This window comes from Callithrix jacchus, chromosome 11, assembly GCF_049354715.1.
Source record: "Callithrix jacchus isolate 240 chromosome 11, calJac240_pri, whole genome shotgun sequence".
NCBI classification, from domain to species: Eukaryota; Metazoa; Chordata; class Mammalia; order Primates; family Cebidae; genus Callithrix; species Callithrix jacchus.
This window is the reverse complement of record NC_133512.1, coordinates 44877827-44897920: the sequence shown is the minus strand read 5'-3', so window position 1 is coordinate 44897920 and position 20094 is coordinate 44877827. Positions and strand designations below refer to the sequence as shown.

Genomic DNA, 20094 nt, shown 5'->3' with positions numbered 1-20094 from the left:
ATGTTTTATAAATGGATCTTTTAAAAAAATGTGCTTGTATATTTTTGATAATCATTTGTCTTTCATAACACAACCAATGCCTCCTTTTCTTTACTTATGCATAAAATATGTTTATGCTATTTTCTGTATCTGATAATTCAAACAGTCCACATGATTTGAATGTTTGGATGTGCAGCTTGAAGAAGTTTGCTAACTCTCACTTATGTGGCTTGGGGCCTTAGGCTTTGTCGAATTGTAATCCCCAGTGTTGGAGGTGGGGCCTGGTGGAATGAATGTGAGTGGATCATGGGCGTGGAGTTCTTATGAATGGTTTAGCATCATACCCCTTTGTTACTGAATAGGGCATTCTCTAGAGATCTGGTTGTTTAAAAGTGTATGGCACCTCCCCTCCCTCTTCCTCCTTGCCTTTCACAAAGGGGAACTTTGTCTTCCTCCATGATTATGAGTTTCCTGAGGGCTCTCCAGAAGCTGATGCCACCATGCTTCCCGTACAGCCTACAGAAATGTGAGCCAATTCAGCCTCTTTTCTTTATAAATTACCCAGTCTCAGGAATCTTTTTATATCAGCATAAGAATGGACTATTACACTTAGCTACCTTATGAGGTCAAACATATATTTTAAAATACTTTTTGTTAAAACATGCACTCTGAATGAAGAGACCCCCCCCCCAAAAAAAAAGGCTTTGTGTGAGCATCATGGCTGTTTATTCACCTGGGTGCAGCCGGGCTGAGTCTGAAAAGAGAGTCAGCGGAGGGCAGTGGGATAGGAGTTAGTTTTATAGGTTTGGGGTAGGCAGTGGAAAGTTATAGAAGTTACAGGTTAAGGTGGTTTTTGCATGCTGGGAGCGGGGTCATAGGTTTGCAAGCTGGGAGGGGGTCATAGGGTCTGGAGTCACGAGGTTGACCAAGTTCAGTTACAAAATCCAATTGCCTTATCAATTGAGGCTGGAATGAGAAACAACAGAAGAATATCTCAAGTTAGGTAGGCGCTGCAGGGGTTGACCATTCTTCCTCTTTTCATGGTCTTCCAGTTACTTCAGATTTTCTAATGTTGTGAGGCCATCCAGAGGTGTACAAGCGGGTCACAGGGATCATCATGGTGTCCATGGCACCATCAGCCTAGAAGACCTTACGTTCCTGACTCTTTATAGTAGTAATATCAAGGAAAAAGAAATAGAGTGGAGGGCAGTGGAGGATTAGGAAGGCCAGCACAAAGCAGTGATGGAGCAACGTGTCTCAGGGCTTCTTCGAGCAGGATTGGGGTGGGATGGAAACCTAAAAATAGGAAAGAATTTAGAGTGCTGGGAGATCTCAGGGCAAGGGGTGATATTGTGGGGTTGTTAGAAGGAGCATTTGTCATATTGAGTGATTGGCTATCGCTTGTATAAGGTTTTGTAGGTATTGAGAGATTAATTAGAAAACACAGGGTCCATATAAAAGAAGGAGAAAGATAGGTATCAGAGGACTAAGGCTTCGAAGAAGCCATGACACCCAGTTAGAGAGTGTCCAGCCAGGTCCAGAATAACCATTTGCCTGATTAGCGAGCTTTTGGGCTCTGTCTTTTAATTTATTGATGGTGTCATATATGAGGCCAGACTGGTTTACATTCTTCATTTAGGAATAGGCAAAGACCTCCTTTTTCAGCAGTCAGTGAATCAAGACCTCTGCAGTTTTGGAGGACAGCTGCAGCCAGGGAATTTACTTGAGCTTGAAGAAGGAATAGTGATTGAGTTAATTCTACAATGCCAGCAGAGAAATCATTAGGGAGGCTACAGAAGGTGACAATTGAAGTGATAAGACCTGCTATGCCTGAGCTGAGTGCAGTAGTAATTCCTAACCCTACAAGTAAGAGGGTCAGTGGTCTGACCTGCTTGTGTTGTATTGGTACCTAAAGGGGAAGAGGGAGGCTTTCATCTCCACTGGAAAACTGAATTTTAGGAGTAAGGAAAACGAGGGTACAAGTGTGTGTCCAGTTGATAGGAAGGCAGATGTAAGAAGAAGAACCACAGAGGAAACAAAAGTTCTTGGCTTAGACAGAACTGGAAGTGTAAACTGAAAAGGTGAGAAAGGGTCTGAGGGGGCTGGGGCTTTGGACCCAAATGCTAAGGGAACCAGCAAGGGCTGCGGCTGTTAAAGGTTGTAGCAGGGTTTGGCAGGGTAACTGTGGAGGGAGAGCTTTTGTTTTCATGGTTTATGAGGAAGCCCATGGTATCTATAAGTAACCACTCCCTTTCATTAACAAGATTGAGTGTGAGCAGACAGGAAGAGGGGTCTGGAGCAGAGTCTGAGGAGCAAGGGGAGGCCAGCCAAGGATGGAGTGAGAGACAGGGTGAATGCCTACCTAGGCAAAACTTGAAGTGTATTTGCCAATCTTGTGTAGGGGAAAATTCACGGGCCTGATGTGTAGGAAAAAGTGTGTATGTTGGGGGGGCAGTTTGAAAAACCCCTAAGTAGTAGGAGAGTGGCAGATAGAACATTGAGATGTGATTGTTTTGAGGATGAACTTCCATGATGGAAAAGAAATAAGTGAGAAAACCTCTTTCTGCCCATATGGCAGCATGGTGGCGTAGGAGGTAGAAGAGGTAGATTTAGTACAGATATTAACATTGCAGTCCTTTATCAAGAATAAGAGCACAGGTGAAGGCAATCCATTCAGCTTGCTGAGAAGTGGTGGAAGAGGGGAGTGTGGCAGCCTTGGTAATAGATGAGGGGGCTACAACAGCATAGCCAGCTTTGGCCAGTGCCAACCGACTGGGCTTGGGGGGACTGCCATTAATAAACCATGTGTGGTCTGGGTCTGGAATAGGAAAAAGAACTATGGGGAAATGGGGAGGGTGCTCTTTGGATTAGGAGATAAGTCATGGGGTTCAGGGGTTGCGCTGGGTAGTAAGTGCGAGGCTGGGTTGAAGTCAGGTACAAGAGCAGTGGTTACTCTGGGGGTTTGATAAAGAGTCCATAAAGCTGGAGAAGGCAAAGGGCTGAAAGTGTGTGAGGGGTGCACAGGAAACTATACTTTGGAGGCTGCGACAGCTATAGGGGGTAAGTGGGGCATAGCCTGTGATTTTTGAGGGATTCTCAGAGTATCAGGATGGCAGCTGCTGCCGCCATAGGCATGAGGGCCAGCCCAGGACTGTGAGGTTATTTGGATAAAAAGGCTACAGGCCGTGGGCCTGGCTCCTGTGTAAGAATTCCAAAGGCACTGCCTTTTATTTCTGCTGTGTAGAGAGAGAAGGGTTGAGAGGAGTTGGGAGCACACAAGAAGAAGTCCCTAAGGCCTTTTTTAGAGAATGGAAGGAAGAATGGGAGAAGGATTTTTGGTATATGGGGTCAGCTAAGTTTCCTTTTGTAAGTTCTTAAAGTGGCTTGCTTAGGGGGACAAAACCTGGTATCCAGAGGCGAAAGTTTCCTACAAGGCTCAGGAAGGAGAGACGCTGTTGTTTAGTGGATGGGGTTGGGCTTTGGGAAATTAGCTGGATACGGGTGTCAGGGAGAGTGTGTGAGGTGGCGAAGGATTATAACAGATGGGGAAGGAATTTGGGTGTTAGAAAAAAGCATTTTTGAGGTAAAGAACAAAATAGTGAGTTGTGGAAGGGGGTGTGGAAGATAAGAGGGTACAGGGGTTTGGTACAACCAGGTGGGTGGGAGGTACAATCTGATTGATGAGGCAGAGGTCTTGGACTAGTCTGTAGAATTTGTCTGGTTTGGGGACAGCTAGGATAGGGAATTGTAAGGAGAGTTCGCAGGAATTAAAAAGCCATGTTGCAGGAAGTGAGTCTAACAGGCTCTAGGCCTTTTACGACTTGTGCTTTAATGGGATACCGGTGCCAGACAGGATAGGTGTAGTTAGGTTTGAAGGGGGTGATGAGGGGTGAATGGTTTGTAGCAAGGGATGGGGAGGTGGTGTCCCACACCCTAGGGTTAAGGTAGGGGGACATAAGGGCAGCTATTAAAGGAGGTATAGGTTTGGGGAGAAGGGTGACAGTGAAGTGTGGCTGTAGCCCAGGAATAGTTAAGGAGGTAGACAATTTAGTTAGGATCTCTTGGCCAACAGGGGAACTGGACACGTGGGGATGATTAGGAAAGATCATGGAAAGGAGTGCTGGCCTAACTGACACCAGACTTGGGGAGTTTCAAGAGGCCTGGGAGCCTGGCCATCAATTCTCACAAGTTATGGAGACTGAGGAGACAGGTCCTTGAAAAGGCAGCTTGGAGTGAGTAGCCCCTGTGTTGATTATGAAGGGAGGGACTTACCCTCCACTGTAAGAGTTACCCAAAGCTTGGTGTCCGTGATGGTCCAGGGGGCTTCCAAGGTGTTTGGGCAGCATCAGTCTTCAGCTACCAAGCTGAAGCAACGTGAGTCAGACAGTCCAACTTTCAGTGGGGTCCCTACACAGATGGGGCAAGGCTTAGGAGGAATCTGGGGCTGCAGGTATTCCTTGGCCCAGTGGCCAGGTTTCCCACAGTTGAAGCAAGGTCCAGGAGAGGTGGCTGGACGCTGCAGTCTGGGTACTTCGAAGTCTTTTGGAGCCAGTGGAGTCGCTAAGATTCGTCTTATGGCAGAGGCAAGCATCTGTAGTTCTGAGATGCTCCGCTGCTGGGAAGCTTCTTCCCTATTATTAAATACCTTGAGGGTGATGTTGATCAACTCTGGTTTTGGGTTTTGAGGGCCACTTTTTAATGTTATGGGCTGATTGGGTGATAAATGTTCTTCAGGGGTGAGAGTAGAAGGATGACATTTAAGTCACTCCAGGTGAGATTGTAGGACTGAGTTAAGTATTTGAGGATCTGATGAAAAGGAGCCTAACTATTGAATGATTTGGGAAAGGTCGGATTAAGAGAAAGGAACGTGCACCCTAACTATTGTCTTCGGCTCCAGCCACCTCTCGAAGAGAAAACTATTAGGTAGGGCAGAGAGGTCAGCTGCAGACTAAACTGTAAGCTAGACTGCATATGAGGTGGGGAGGTGACAGGAGGGGAATAAGGAGGTGGGTAGTAGGCCAAGGAAGAGGAGGGAGCCTCAGCGTGTGTGGGGGAGGGTGGTTTAGGGCCTGGATTAGGGTCTGGTTCAGACAGGCAGGGAGGAGAAAGGTCGGAAGGGTGGATGGACAAGGAGGACTCTGTGTTGCTGGCAGAGGCAGGAGGGGCAGACAGAAGGGACAGAAGAAAAATTTGCAACAGGTTGTATTGAGAGCAGACATTAGGGAGAGATTGGAGTGTTAAAAAATGCCTGGATGGCGGCACCTCAGACCATTTGCCCATTCATTTCCAAAAATTGTTTAGGTCTCCCAGAACTGAAAAATTAAAGGTGCTGTTTTCTGGCCATTTGGAACCATTGTTTAATTTGCTTGGAGGCCAGGCCATGTTACAGAAAAAAAAAAAAAAGAGATGTCTAGGTTTCAGATCAGGTGACAGTTGGAGAGGTTTTAGCTTTTTTAGGACACAGGCTAGAGGCGAAGACTGAGGAATAGAGGGCAGAATATTGCCCATAGCAAAGGAGATAATTTTTAAGAAAAGGAGTAAAGACAAGGATAAGGAGCGAGCAGCTACCAGAGTTTTCGGTAGGCGTCCCTGACTGAGTCCTGGGCTGTAACATAGGTGAGTGGTCAAGGCAGGCGCCCCTGCAACAGAACAGACACCAAGGGAAGTCTGTCTTCCTGAGTCCGTGACTGACAATGGAGTTTTTTAGAGAGAAGAAGAGACTTGTCTCCTCTTCTGATAGAAAAGGGAGAGAAAAGAGGAGAGACTGGAGGTGCTGGGAGGTATTCGGCATGCTAAGCTTGAGCTGCTGAGCTGGTCTGATGTGTTGAGGTCTTCTTGGGGGTTTAGGGGAGACCTTAGCTTTTTTGATAGGACATTTCTCCTGGTTTTTGGTTTACTGAATGAGAGAGGAGACCACCGTGCAGTGCGCTTGTGAAATAAATACCAGACCCAAAAGTGTTGCAGAAAAGTGATTTATTTAGGCAAAGAGAGAAAAAGGAGAAGGAGAGAGAAAGAAATAGCTAGCTTTTACACTGAATGAGAGAAAGAAAAGCCGCTCTCACACTGAGAAGGGTTTTTAGAGGGAGAAAACCAGAGAAGGAAAACTCCCCTTACACTGAGTAAGAGAATGCAGAAAGATGGAATCCAGGAGAGGAAAGACAGCTTCCACAGTGGGTGGAAGGGGACCCCAGAGGGGAAATCTAGGAGGGGAAACAGAGCTCCCACTATGTGGGAAGGAATTCCAGAGAGCTGGAAATCCAGTGTGGGTGAAGGAGCAGGAGAATTTCCCACCTTCCCAAGTTTTTCTGACCAATGAAAGGAGTTCCTTCAAACTTCCACTGGGGTGATTGACTCTTAGTTTTTTCCCCCGTGCCTGTGAAATTTAAACATAAACCGTTAAATCTCCATGATGGAGAGAGAAGGGAGGGCGGCATGGCACTGGGAAGTTCCTGCCCTTAAAACTACGCCCCCTTGTGGACCCTGGAAAGAGAACACATTCCCTCATTTCCCCCTTTGAACAGGCAAGCCCAACTTCTGTTGGAACACAGGTGTTGATTGCTTTTTAACTACTTTTTGCTGAAATGGGACATAGACGGGGCCTTGCAGATGAGGTTTTTTTTAGAGGGTAGCCTCTTAGGGGTGCAGGTTGATTTAGAGGATTACGATAGAGCTTACAAGCCAAGGACATTTGGGGTTTTAGCAGCAGGATTATTTGAGACTTCATGGTTTTAGAAGAAACGAATATGACAGGGTGGTTAAAGATGAAAAGCCCAGAGGCTAACAAATATAAAATGATTATAAACGAGCCTAGGAAAGAATAGAGCCAGGACGGTTAGTTGTTAAACAACCTTTACAATACTGTTTTTGGAAGATTTTTAGCCTTGTGTTTGATTGTTATTTGATATCTATTTTAAAAACAATAGTTAACTGGTTTGCGAAATAGCTTTTTTTTTTTTAAGAAGGAGGCAGGTTTTGTGTGTTTGTGTGTGTGTGTGTGTTTTGTTTTTTTGGCTTTTTTTTTTTTTTTTTTTTTAACTATGAAAAGGATAATTGGAGTTTGAGAGTTATTTTGGTTGGACCAACTTTTGTTTTTTTTTTTTTGTTTGTTTGTTTTACTACCTGTATGGGACATAGTTGGGGCATTCCAGTAGCTTGAGATGCCCTGGCCATTTTGGACTAAGAGATCACATGATGTATCTCTTCTTCACATTTGAGTAGATCACTCAATTATGGACACATAGCATGAGCCCAGCAATCAGATTCTATTTCTGAGAAAATAGAAATTTGGATGAAGAGAAATTCTGAAAAGTGCTAAGGGAACTGTAATTATTCAAAAATAAACTATCATATTTTAAAATTAAATTAACATCTATCACAATCATTTTCAAAAAAAGAGATTAATCATTGTTAAAAGAAAATCCTTAGTGAAATTAAATTTAATGTAGTTTAACTGAGCAAAGAATGAGTCACAAATCTGGTCTTCCCAGCCAGAGACGTCTCAAAAAGACTTCAGCACAGCCACATAGTTGAAGAAGATTTACAGACAGAAAAAGGCAAGGGATGTACAGAAAACAGAAGTGAAGTACAGAAACAGCCTGATGGGTTACAGCTCAGCATTTGCCTTATTTGAACATGGTTCGAACAGTTGACCCCCTTTGATTTGCCAAAGCTTGGTGATTGGCTAAAGGGCAGGTTACAGTCTGTTTACACTTCCGTCTAGGTTGTAGTTCACTATCTCCAAAGAAACATAAAATATGTAAGGAGGTAACGTAGGCTAAACATGATTTAACATCATGTAGGTCATGACAAGAACCTGCATCTAATCCCAGCTATACCATACACTGGACTTTTGACAAGTTATTTCACCCCTTTCTTTTGGTTTACTCATAGGCTGAAGGGATAATAAATAGCATTCTAACCACTGAATTGTGAGAACTAATTGCTTAAAACATAAAATGCTTGAAACAAGAACCAACATATAGTAAGCCTTCAATAAATATTAGGTATTTTGTTATTATTATTGTTATATGTGTCTAGTGTCTAGCAGAAAATGTGGTCCATAATTCATGCCCTCAAGTTTTAAGTTACTTTCTCTTCTCCTCTCAGAGCTAATTACCATTGTTAGTAAATGTTTACTAATCTATACATATATGCTTTTTTAATATAAATCTTTGATTTCCTATATCTTCATTTATCTACTGTTTTTATTTAAAACCTCCCTAGGAAAACCAGATATAGCAGATTAACCAGACTAAAGAAAGCATGTGACCATATGAATTTCATATGGATTCTACATATTCAACATTCCATTCATGTAATTTCTAACATTTGTCTACATTAATGTGAACAATAATTTTTAAGATATTGTAACTATGTAACAGGCTTATGCAGGTTAAATGACTATAATTCCTCTTCGATTATAAACTTGAATATTTCTTTGAGAATTTTATGTGGCTTTTTTCACATTGGCAAAGTGATTGGAACTTTTCTTCTTAATATATACTGGAGAACCATGGAACAAATATGGACAAAGTGGAAACAATGCATTTAGTAGTAATTTAAACCCATTAAGCATGGATTTTCTAACTGCGGTACAGTTTTCTGCAATTAGGTTATGCTAAAGCTCATATTAACAACCTCGTGGATCTACGTAGCTAAGATTTAAAATTTTTTATGTTCATAAAAATGGAGGCTGAGATTTTCTGCAATTAGGTTATGCTAAAGCTCATATTAACAACCTCGTGGATCTACGTAGCTAAGATTTAAAATTTTTTATGTTCATAAAAATGGAGGCTGAGATGGAAACTCATCAATCCTAGATGATTTTCCTGTTGATAGGTTTTACTATACCTCCTAGCTATATATTTACATTTTATTTCACTGCTCTTACATATTTTTTAATACATACGTATTTTCAACACCATAAAATTACTTAACATTCCTTTTGTTTTAAATATACTCCAGCTGAATTACAGCAAAGCAGAGAAAGACTGATTGTTGTATCTTTCTTTGTACTAGATAGAGTATATACCTCAGCCACTTTCTCCATCACTGGCTGCCACTCATCTCTATTGAAGGAGAATAGCCAATCTCTCCATCAGTCATGCCAGATTTGGACTCAGAATTTCACAGTAACATGCTATAAAAGGAAAATTAAGATCCCCACAGAAATAATATCATACAAAATTATGCAACTGCTAGTATGTTTTAATTCTTCAAAAAGTAAAATAGGTAAACAAAAAAATGAATAGTTTTCTGGGTCTCGTTTTTGAGAAATCAAAGAATAATATCTAGCCTATGTTAAATATCTACTGTAAAATGTCGGTAGATCTTTATTCACTTACAGATAATAGGCCATCAAACCCTTTGAATCTAACTTACTTTGGAATTGTTGGTTAATACAAGAAACAAGAAAATAGAGACTGAAACTTACATTTATATTGTTCAGATAATTTGAATAAGGTTGTTTTTTTTTCCAAAACAAAGACAGGATTTCTACTAATCAAAACGTATTAGCTACTCAGATTTGAAAGGTATGACTTTAGAATATGAATTCAAAAGCATAACTTGGTGAATTCTATGACTCAGCTCAAAGACACTGTTGCACAGAAGCCATAGAGTGTCATTTTAAATGTGCAAGTGATGTGACAACACTCCCATTCTTCTAAGAATAAAGCTATGGCTGGACCCTCTTATCTCACAACCCCAAGGTACAATATGATAATGATATCACTTACCATCAGTGCTGAAGAAGGAAAAACAAAAGGGAAAAGCTGCAAGCATTTTAACTAGAAAGAAGTCAAATTAAAATATTCATTTACTGATTAATATAACATTAGCTGACCTATTTTTTCTAGCTTGTTAAACAACAAAGACTTGTGAAGCTAAATAACTGCTTAAGAAATAAATGTTTTAAGAATTCCCACGGAGATGTTTAGCTCCTTTTTAAACATCATTAAAGATATGCCTTGCATATATCAGGCAATTTTATGCTTTCTGTGCTGAAACATCCTGTGTACGTTTATTAATGCATTCCAAAGAATTGGGATTTGCTTATGGGATCCCCCTTTTTCCAAAACTATGACCAATAGTTGTCAGGGTTTCTTATCCTTAGTGACTCATTGCAGAATTTATGAAAATTCAGACTCTTTCAAGGGAGTGAATCAGGTCACACTTGGAAATTTATTTTCTTAAACCCTTCATAATTTGAGATAATATTGATTTTAAAAATCAAAAACCAGCAAGCTGCTGTCCACATCCTCACAGCCCCATGACCTCAGAAGTTCAAGCTGGCCTTCAAAGATTTATATTGAAAGCAAATTCAGAGCTGGCTTTTGGGTTAAGAAAGTTGAGTTTCTTCTACAATTCTGTTACTAATACCATGCATCACTAAACCATATTTTCTTTAAAAAGTAAAAGTTTTTCTGTCTTTCTTGAGTTGCAAACTGCTAGCAATGTGGCCAGCCATGAGATAAAGTAATACTCACTTCAATTTGGTGCATTCTAATAACATGGTCTGAAGAAAGCTGAATGGTTTTCTTAGGAGAATCCAGTGAGGAATCCATTGAAGTAATGTAGTTAAGTGGGTATGTTTAGTAAAGCAGAGATCCTAAAGGTTTTGGTAAGGAGCTGAAATAGGGTTACACAAATGATAGATTGTTGGCAGTAGTGAAAAGAAAAAAAATAAATAATCTTCTTAGCTCTTCAGAATAGTTTGTTGATTACTCTTTTTTTTTTGAGATGGGGTTTGCTCTTGTTACCCAGGCTGGAGGGCAATGGCGCGATCTCGGCTCACCAAAACCTCTGCCTCCTGGGTTCAGGCAATTCTCCTGCCTCAGCCTCCTGAGTAGCTGGGATTACAGGCACGTGCCACCGTGCCCAGCTAATTTTTTGTATTTTTAGTAGAGACGGGGTTTCACCATGTTGACGAGGATGGTTTCAATCTTTTGACCTGGTGATCCAGCCGCCTCGACCTCCCAAAGTGCTGGGATTACAGGCGTGAGCCACCGCACCCGGCCGATTATTCATTCTTAACATAATTCAGAGGATGATGCTGACTTTCTGCTTAACATTGGTATTGACCCTGTATTTTTTAGCATAAGAATAACGTGATTTGTTAAAATCTAGTTTCTACTATTAGGGACTCTTCCAAAAATATCTTCAAGGGTTAATGGAGCCTCAGGTCTTCCTCTGTTAGTGACATTATTAAACCATAAGACCTACGGAGTTGTCAGTTTTCTTTCTTTCTTTTTTTTAATTTGGTCTTTCTAAATTTTAGTTCTAAGTCTTGAAAATAATATTTTTGTTTTTCTCAGCTTCCAAAACAGTTCATTGGTTACTATGAAACTATTCCATTCAAATTCTTTGTACTTTTGGTTCAGCCTAAGGAATATTCTTTGATACCCTCTGAGATGCAGTTTTGTGCCAGTTGTTAAGCCGTTTGACTGGATGTCTTTCTCTCACCCATACTCAGACAGATTCTTTGAAAATTGGTTAGAATTGGTACCTATTATTAAGCACATCCTCCCCTAAACTATTGTCTTAAAAACCAGTAACACATAGTGATACAGTGCTATGCTGGTAAGTTTTTAACAACCAGTTCTCTGGGAATAACAATTTTTAAAAAAGCCCTGAAATTTAATGTTAATGGTTTCCCTGGTGTCAGTACTCTCACCATGGCTCATCTCAAGCCACTGAGGTAATCTCACTGAATGTGGATTTGGGCCACATTTGCACATTTGGCTCTTGTGAACTGGTAGAAGTAAAATGACTGCTTTTTAACCTAGGACTCTTCTGAAAGGGTCTATGTAACTGGTAACCTTAAAAAATGTGACCATCTCCTGCCACCATTCTGAAGGACTTCTCTTCCTGGGACCGCAAGGGGCATGGTTTCAAAGGCAGGAGTTTTCTGGCTCCAGGCCTCCATCCAGGAACCACAGGGCTTTCAAATGTGAAGTTCTTTGTCTGGGTTTCCCACACTAGGTAGGGAAAGCCAAGTGGGACTCCTTCGTTCCAAAAATCCTGCCAAAACCTCTGGGAGGAGGGGTTCTGTAACTCAGGGCTGTGGACCAAGTAGCCTAGCTGATATCAAAGATCAGTCACTCCAGACGAAGTTTAAAAGAACTCCTCTCATTGGATGAGAACATGAATGTGGAGGGAATAATTCAAGAGTTAAAATTGAGCTGCTCCTAGGCCGGGCGCAGTGGCTCACACCTGTAATCCCAGCACTTTGGGAGGCGTAGGCGGGTGGATCACGAGGTCAAGAGATCGAGACCATCCTGGTCAACATGGTGAAACCCCGTCTCTACTAAAAATACAAAAAATTAGCTGGGCACGGTGGTGCGTGCCTGTAATCCCAGCTACTCAGGAGGCTGAGGCAGGAGAATTGCCTGAGCCCAGGAGGCGGAGATTGCGGTGAGCCGAGATTGCGCCATTGCACTCCAGCCTGGGTAACAAGAACAAAACTCTGTCTCAAAAAAAAAAAAAAAAATTGAGCTGCTCCTTACCTGAACTGATCACCAGCTCTGGGATTCCCGTCCCACAATACCATGGGAGCCGTCTCTGTCTGTCTTTCTCTGTCTTATAAAGCGCTCTCCCTCAAAACTCTTTGGGTCCACAGTATTTATTTGAATGGTAAGCTCACCACACCTCGGGGACCCCTTTCCCCATTCTTTGGAGTAAGAGAGGCCAAGAACCTCCTCCAAACTGGGAACTGGGGACATTCCCCTGGTTACAATCCCTCCCCACAAACAAAGATCAGGCTTTCTTATTGCATAATAAAAGGGATAAGTTTCTGCACTTAGTTTGCCTGAGCTATGATCGAAATCGACTGTGTATATAGCATTCTTCTGGGCTACATCATGTCACCCATGTGGAACTTGAGGCAAGAAGAACCAGTGCAAATATGTTGATGATCATGCTGACGTCAAGGCCATGAATCATTAAATATTTATCTCTTAGCTTGAAGTTGCATGTTTCTATCAGCATACAGTTACAGGCTAACTTATTTGTCTATCGGTACAATAAAATCAAATTTCATACCCAACAAATATCCTGTATTGAAACTGATAGAAACACCTATGTTCACAGATACGCAAAACTAACCTTTCTATATTGGCAATATATAGCAATTTATTTTCATTGATCAGAAATATTGTAATAGCATCAAATAATTTAGATTAAAAAAATCACTAAGAAATTTCATCTTCTAACACTATACAGTGAATTTTGTACTATGAAGCATTTATTGACTGTATATCAAATTATTCCATTAGATTTTTTTTTACCTGCTGTTTTGCAATGTCACGATTTTGTTTTGTAAAATGTAACATCTGCCAATACTGACCCAGAGAATATTAGAATATTCAATTTTATGTCACAATCTTAAGTCAAAATGAAAGTTTTAACAAAGTTCTAAGTACCCACTCTGTTAATATATGTGGACATATTTCTACTAGGTTTTGTGTGCCTATATGTAATTTTGAGTCATATTTGTAATACTGATAATCAGTTATAGATATTTACTAGTTATAATAAATTCTGGATTTTCTTGATTAGAATATACACTTAAATGCAATAGAAGGGAGGGGACTCAAGATGGCGCTGTGAGAACAACCCAGGATTGGAGCCCGCGTTGAATTCGCAAACGGTGAGTCAGTGCTGCATTTCCAGACTGATCTTTGTTACCCACAGAACGGGGAAACTCCCAAGTATAAAAAGACACGGGACGCCAGGCAGTAGGTCTGCCTGGCAAAGCCGGCAGCCGGGGCGGCGGCGGCCCGCCCTACCCAGCAATCCCCACAGGGCGCGCTTGTCCGGGTGCCTTGTTGAACCGGCAACCTGAGACTTGAGAGGGCTGGACTTGAGACTGAACGAGACTTGCACAGTAGCCCAGCCCAGGGGATTGCAGGGACAGATCGCTTGGGATACCCAGTGGGATGAACAAAACCGCGATTTCAAACTATCCCGGGCAGACGGTCCGAGACACTCTGTGGGGGCGGGGCGTCCACCACTACGGAGGCAAACTGCCCCAACTGATATACACGCCCACTGCTGAGGCAGCCAGCCGTTGCCGAGGCAACCCGCCCCAACTGAGATACACGCCCACTGCTGACGCAGCCAGCCGTTGCCGAGGCAACCCGTCCCTACTGAGATACACGCCCACTGCTGACGCAGCCTGCCATTGCTGAGGCAACACGCTACAACTAAGAGACTCCGCCGCAGGGCGTGGCGGAGACCACAGCAGAGCCGGCAGGAACAGCGCGAATCACACAACAGCAGGGCGGAGCCTCGGCAGCCAAACAGTGGCTAGTCTGCCTTCGAGCTGGGCAGGACACCTGATCGGACATCCAAAAATAAAGCCCAAACCCCTCAACACAGAGCATTTGAGAAAAAAAAAAGGGTTGTTTAATGAGCTGTGTTGCAGCAGAATCAAACATAGCAGCCTAACAGCCCTGAATGAACAACAGAGTGCACAGCTCAGCAATTAAACCCCTATAAAGTACAAACTGTCTCCTCAAGCAGCTCCCTGACCCCTCTATATCCAAAAGACTGTCATTAGGCAGGCATCATCCTGGGACAAAGAGAGCAGAAAAAGAAACTGGTAGCATCCCTCGCTGTGCCACGGCTACTAGAGGTGCACCCCAGACAAGCAGGGTCTGGAGCGGACCTCAACAGTCGTACAGCGAAGGGGCTAGACTGGTAGAAGGAAAACCAAGCAACAGAAATACTTCATCATCAACATTCTGGGTGTCCACTCAGAGACCCAAACGAAAAGTCAGCAACTACGCAGACGACCAGCGGACAAATCCACAAAGATGGGAAGAAACCAGCGCAAAAAGGAGGAAAACACCCGAAACCAGAACACCTCGCCTCCTAGAAAGGACCAAAACTCCTCACCAGCAAGGGAACAAAGCTGGACGGAGAATGACTGTGACGAAATGACGGAATTAGACTTCAGAAGATGGATAATGAGAAACTTTGGTGAGCTAAAAGATCATGTATTAAATCAATGCAAAGAAACTAAGAACCTTGAAAAAAGATTCGAGGAAATGATAACAAGAATGGATACCTTAGAGAGGAATATGAATGAATTAAAGGAGCTGAAAAACACAATACGAGAACTTCGCGAAGCAAACGCAAGTTTCAATAGCCGAATTGACCAAGCAGAAGAAAGAATATCTGAAGTCGAAGACCAACTCAATGAAATAAAACAAGAAACCAAGATCAGAGAAAAAAGCGCAAAAAGGAATGAACAAAGTCTCCAAGAAATGTGGGACTATGTGAAAAGACCTAACCTACGTTTGATAGGTGTACCAGAAGGGGACGAAGAGAATGAATCCCAGCTGGAAAATACTCTTCAGGACATCATCCAGGAAAATTTCCCCCACCTAGCAAGACAAGCCAACACTCAATTGCAGGAAATACAGAGAACCCCACAAAGATATTCCGCAAGAAGAGCAACCCCAAGGCACATAATCGTCAGATTCAACAGGGTTGAAATAAAGGAGAGAATACTAAGGGCAGCCAGAGAGAAAGGTCGGGTCACCCACAAAGGGAAGCCCATCAGACTCACAGCAGATCTCTCGGCAGAAACACTACAAGCCAGAAGAGAGTGGGGGCCAATATTCAACATTCTTAAAGAAAAGAACTTTCAACCCAGAATTTCATATCCAGCCAAACTGAGCTTCAGAAGTGAAGGAAGAATAAAATCCTTTGCGAACAAGCAAGTACTCAGAGATTTTGTCACCACCAGGCCTGCTTTACAAGAGCTCCTAAAAGAGGCACTACACATAGAAAGGAGCAATCAGTACCAGCCATTCCAAAATCACACTGAATGCTAAAGAGCTTCAACATAATGAAGAATCTACAACAATTAACAGGCAAAACAGCCACTTAGAATCAAAATGGCAGTATCAAATTCACACATAACAATATTAACCCTAAATGTAAATGGACTAAATGCACCAATCAAAAGACACAGACTGGCAAATTGGATAAAAATCCAAAACCCATCCGTGTGCTGTATCCAGGAAACCCATCTCACATGCAAGGATACACAAAGGCTCAAAATAAAGGGATGGAGGAAGATTTACCAAGCTAATGGAAAGCAAAAAAAAGCAGGAGTTGCAATTCTCATCTCTGATAAAATAGACTTTAAAGCAACAAAGATCAAAAGAGACAAAGAAGGCCATTACATAATGGTAAAAGGATCGATACAACAAGAAGAGCTAACGATCCTAAACATATATGGACCCAACACAGGAGCACCCAGATACATAAGGCAAGTTCTTAATGACTTACAGAAGGACTTAGACTCCCACACAATAATAGTGGGAGACTTTAACACTCCACTGTCAATACTAGACAGATCAACCAGACAGAAAATCAACAAGGATACCCAGGGCTTGAACTCAGACCTGGAGCAAGCAAACCTGGTGGACATTTACAGAACTCTCCACCCCAAATCCACAGAATACACATTCTTCTCAGCACCACATCACACCTACTCTAAAATTGACCACATAATTGGAAGTAAAGCACTGCTCAACAAATGCAAAACAACTGAAATCATAACAAACAGCCTCTCAGACCATAGTGCAATCAAGTTAGAACTCAGAATACAGAAACCGACCCAGAACCGCACAGCTTCATGGAAACTGAACAACTGGCTCTTGAATGTTGACTGGGTAAACAACGCAATGAAGGCAGAAATAAAGAAGTTCTTCGAAACCAATGGGAATGAAGACACAACGTGCCAGAACCTCTGGGACACATTTAAAGCAGTCTCTAGAGGAAAGTATATAGCAATAAGTGCCCATATGAGGAGAATGGAGAGATCCAAAATTGACACCCTATCGTCAAAATTGAAAGAGCTAGAGGAGCAAGATCAAAAAAACTCAAAACCCAGCAGAAGACAAGAAATTACTAAGATCAGAGCTGAGCTGAAGGAGATTGAGACACGAAAAACCCTTCAAAAAATCAATAAATCCAAGAGCTGGTTTTTTGAAAAGATCAACAAAATAGACAGACCACTAGCCAGATTGATTAAAAATAAAAGAGAGAACAACCAAATAGATGCAATAAAAAATGATAAAGGGGAAATCACCACAGATTCCACAGAAATTCAAACCATCATCAGAGAATATTACAAACAACTCTATGCACATAAACTAGTAAACCTGGAAGAAATGGATAAATTCCTGGACTCCTGTGTCCTCCCAAGCCTAAACCAGGAGGAAGCTGAAACTATGAATAGACCAATAACAAGGTCCGAAGTCGAGGCAGCAATTAAGAGCCTACCTCACAAAAAAAGCCCAGGTCCAGACGGGTTCACAGCCGAATTCTACCAGACACACAAGGAGGAGCTGGTACCATTCCTTCTACAACTATTTCAAACAATCCAAAAAGAGGGAATCCTTCCCAAATCATTTTATGAGACCAACATCATCCTGATACCAAAACCCGGCAGAGACCCAACGAGAAAAGAAAACTTCAGGCCAATATCCATGATGAACATAGATGCAAAAATCTTCAATAAAATATTGGCAAGCCGATTGCAACAGCAAATCAAAAAACTTATTCACCATGATCAAGTAGGATTCATCCCAGGGATGCAAGGCTGGTTCAACATACGCAAGTCTATCAACGTAATTCACCACATAAACAGAACCAAAAACAAAAACCACATGATTATCTCAATTGACGCAGAGAAGGCATTTGACAAAATTCAACAGCCCTTTATGCTAAAAACCCTCAATAAACTCGGTATCGATGGAACGTATCTCAAAGTAATAAAAGCTATTTATGACAAACCAACAGCCAATATCATACTGAATGGGCAAAAACTGGAAGCATTCCCTTTGAAATCTGGTACTAGACAAGGATGCCCTCTCTCACCACTCCTATTCAATATAGTACTGGAAGTTCTAGCCAGAGCAATCAGGCAAGAAAAAGAAATAAAGGGTATTCAAATAGGAAAGGTGGAAGCCAAATTGTCTCTATTTGCAGACGACATGATAGTATACCTACAAGACCCCATCGCCTCAGCCCAAAAACTCCTGAAACTGATAAACAACTTCAGTAAAGTCTCAGGATATAAAATCAATGTGCAAAAATCACAAGCATTCGTCTACACCAATAACAGACTTAAAGAAAGCCAAATCAAGAGCGAACTGCCATTCACAATTGCTACAAAAAGAATAAAATACCTTGGAATACAACTCACAAGGAACGTAAGGGACCTCTTCAAGGAGAACTACAAACCACTGCTCAACGAAATCAGAGAGGACACAAACAGATGGAGAAACATTCCATGTTCATGGTTAGGAAGAATTAATATCGTGAAAATGGCTATACTGCCCAAAGTAATTTACAGAATCAACGCTATCCCCATCAAGCTACCATTGACTTTCTTCACAGAACTGGAAAAAACCACCATGAACTTCATATGGAACCAAAAGAGAGCCCGCATAGCCAAGTCAATTCTAAGCAAAAAGAACACAGCGGGGGGCATCACACTACCGGATTTCAAACTATACTACAAGGCTACAGTAATCAAAACAGCATGGTACTGGTACCAAAACAGAGATATAGACCAATGGAACAAAACAGAGGCACCGGAGGCAACACAACATACATACAACTATACAATCTTTGATAAACCTGACAAAAACAAGCAATGGGGCAAGGATTCCATGTTTAACAAATGGTGTTGGGAAAACTGGCTAGCCATGTGCAGAAAGCAGAAACTGGACCCCTTCCTGACACCTTACACTAAAATTAACTCCAGATGGATTAAAGACTTAAACATAAGACCTGGCACCATAAAAACCCTAGAAGGAAATCTAGGCAAAACTATCCAGGACATAGGAGTAGGCAAGGACTTCATGAACAAAACACCAAGAGCATTGGCAACAAAAGCCAAAATAGACAAATGGGACCTAATGAAACTCCACAGCTTCTGCACGGCAAAAGAAACAGTCACTAGAGTGGATCGGCAACCAACAGAATGGGAAAAAATTTTCGCAGTCTACCCATCTGACAAAGGGCTGATATCCAGAATTTACAAACAACTCAAGCAGATTTACAGGAAAAAAACAAACAAGCCCATTCAAAAGTGGGCAAAGGATATGAACAGATACTTTACGAAAGAAGACATATATGAGGCCAACAATCATATGAAAAAATGCTCATCGTCACTGGTCATCAGAGAGATGCAAATCAAAACCACACTGAGATACCATCTCACGCCAGTTAGAATGGCGATCATCAAAAAATCTGGAGACAACAGATGCTGGAGAGGATGTGGAGAAAAAGGAACACTTTTACACTGTTGGTGGGAGTGTAAATTAGTTCAACCATTGTGGAAGACAGTGTGGCGATTCCTCAAGGCCTTAGAAATAGAAATTCCATTTGACCCAGCAATCCCATTACTGGGTATATATCCAAAAGACCATAAATCGTTCTACTATAAGGACACATGTACACGAATGTTCATTGCAGCACTGTTTACAATAGCAAAGACCTGGAATCAACCCAAATGCCCATTGATAATAGACTGGATTGGAAAAATGTGGCACATATACACCATGGAATATTATGCAGCAATTAGAAATGATGAGTTCGTGTCGTTTGTAGGGACATGGATGAATCTGGAAAACATCATCCTCAGCAAACTGACACAAGAACAGAAAATGAAACACCGCATATTCTCACTCATAGGTGGGTGATGAAAAATGAGAACACATGGACACAGGGAGGGGAGTACTAAACACTGGGGTCTATTGGGGGAAAAGGGGAGGGCCAGTGGGAGGGGGAGGTGGGGAGGGATAGCCTGGGGAGAAATGCCAAATGTGGGTGAAGGGGAGAAGAAAAGCAAAGCACACTGCCATGTGTGTACCTACGCAACTGTCTTGCATGCTCTGCTCATGTACCCCAAAACCTATAATCCAATAAAAAATTAAAAATAAACAAAAAAAAAAAAAATGCAATAGAAAAAAAGGATTAAATTAAAATCATTATCAGAAGTGTAAATTTGTTTCTACTATACTCCTAGGCTTCATCTGAATGAAGTCCTAGGGACCACCAAAAAAAAAAAAAAAAACAACCCAAAAT

At 41.8% G+C, this 20094-nt stretch overlaps 1 long non-coding RNA gene across 1 annotated transcript in view; it reads left to right on the top strand.

The window, feature by feature from the left end:
• Positions 1–19740, top strand: part of LOC144578360 (uncharacterized) — a 483066-nt gene extending 463326 nt beyond the window's left edge. Inside the window, exon 3 of the long non-coding RNA XR_013523936.1 lies at positions 19618–19740. This is a non-coding gene — a long non-coding RNA (uncharacterized LOC144578360). The remainder of the gene's footprint in view (positions 1–19617) is intronic.
• The last annotated feature ends 354 nt before the right edge of the window (positions 19741–20094 follow it).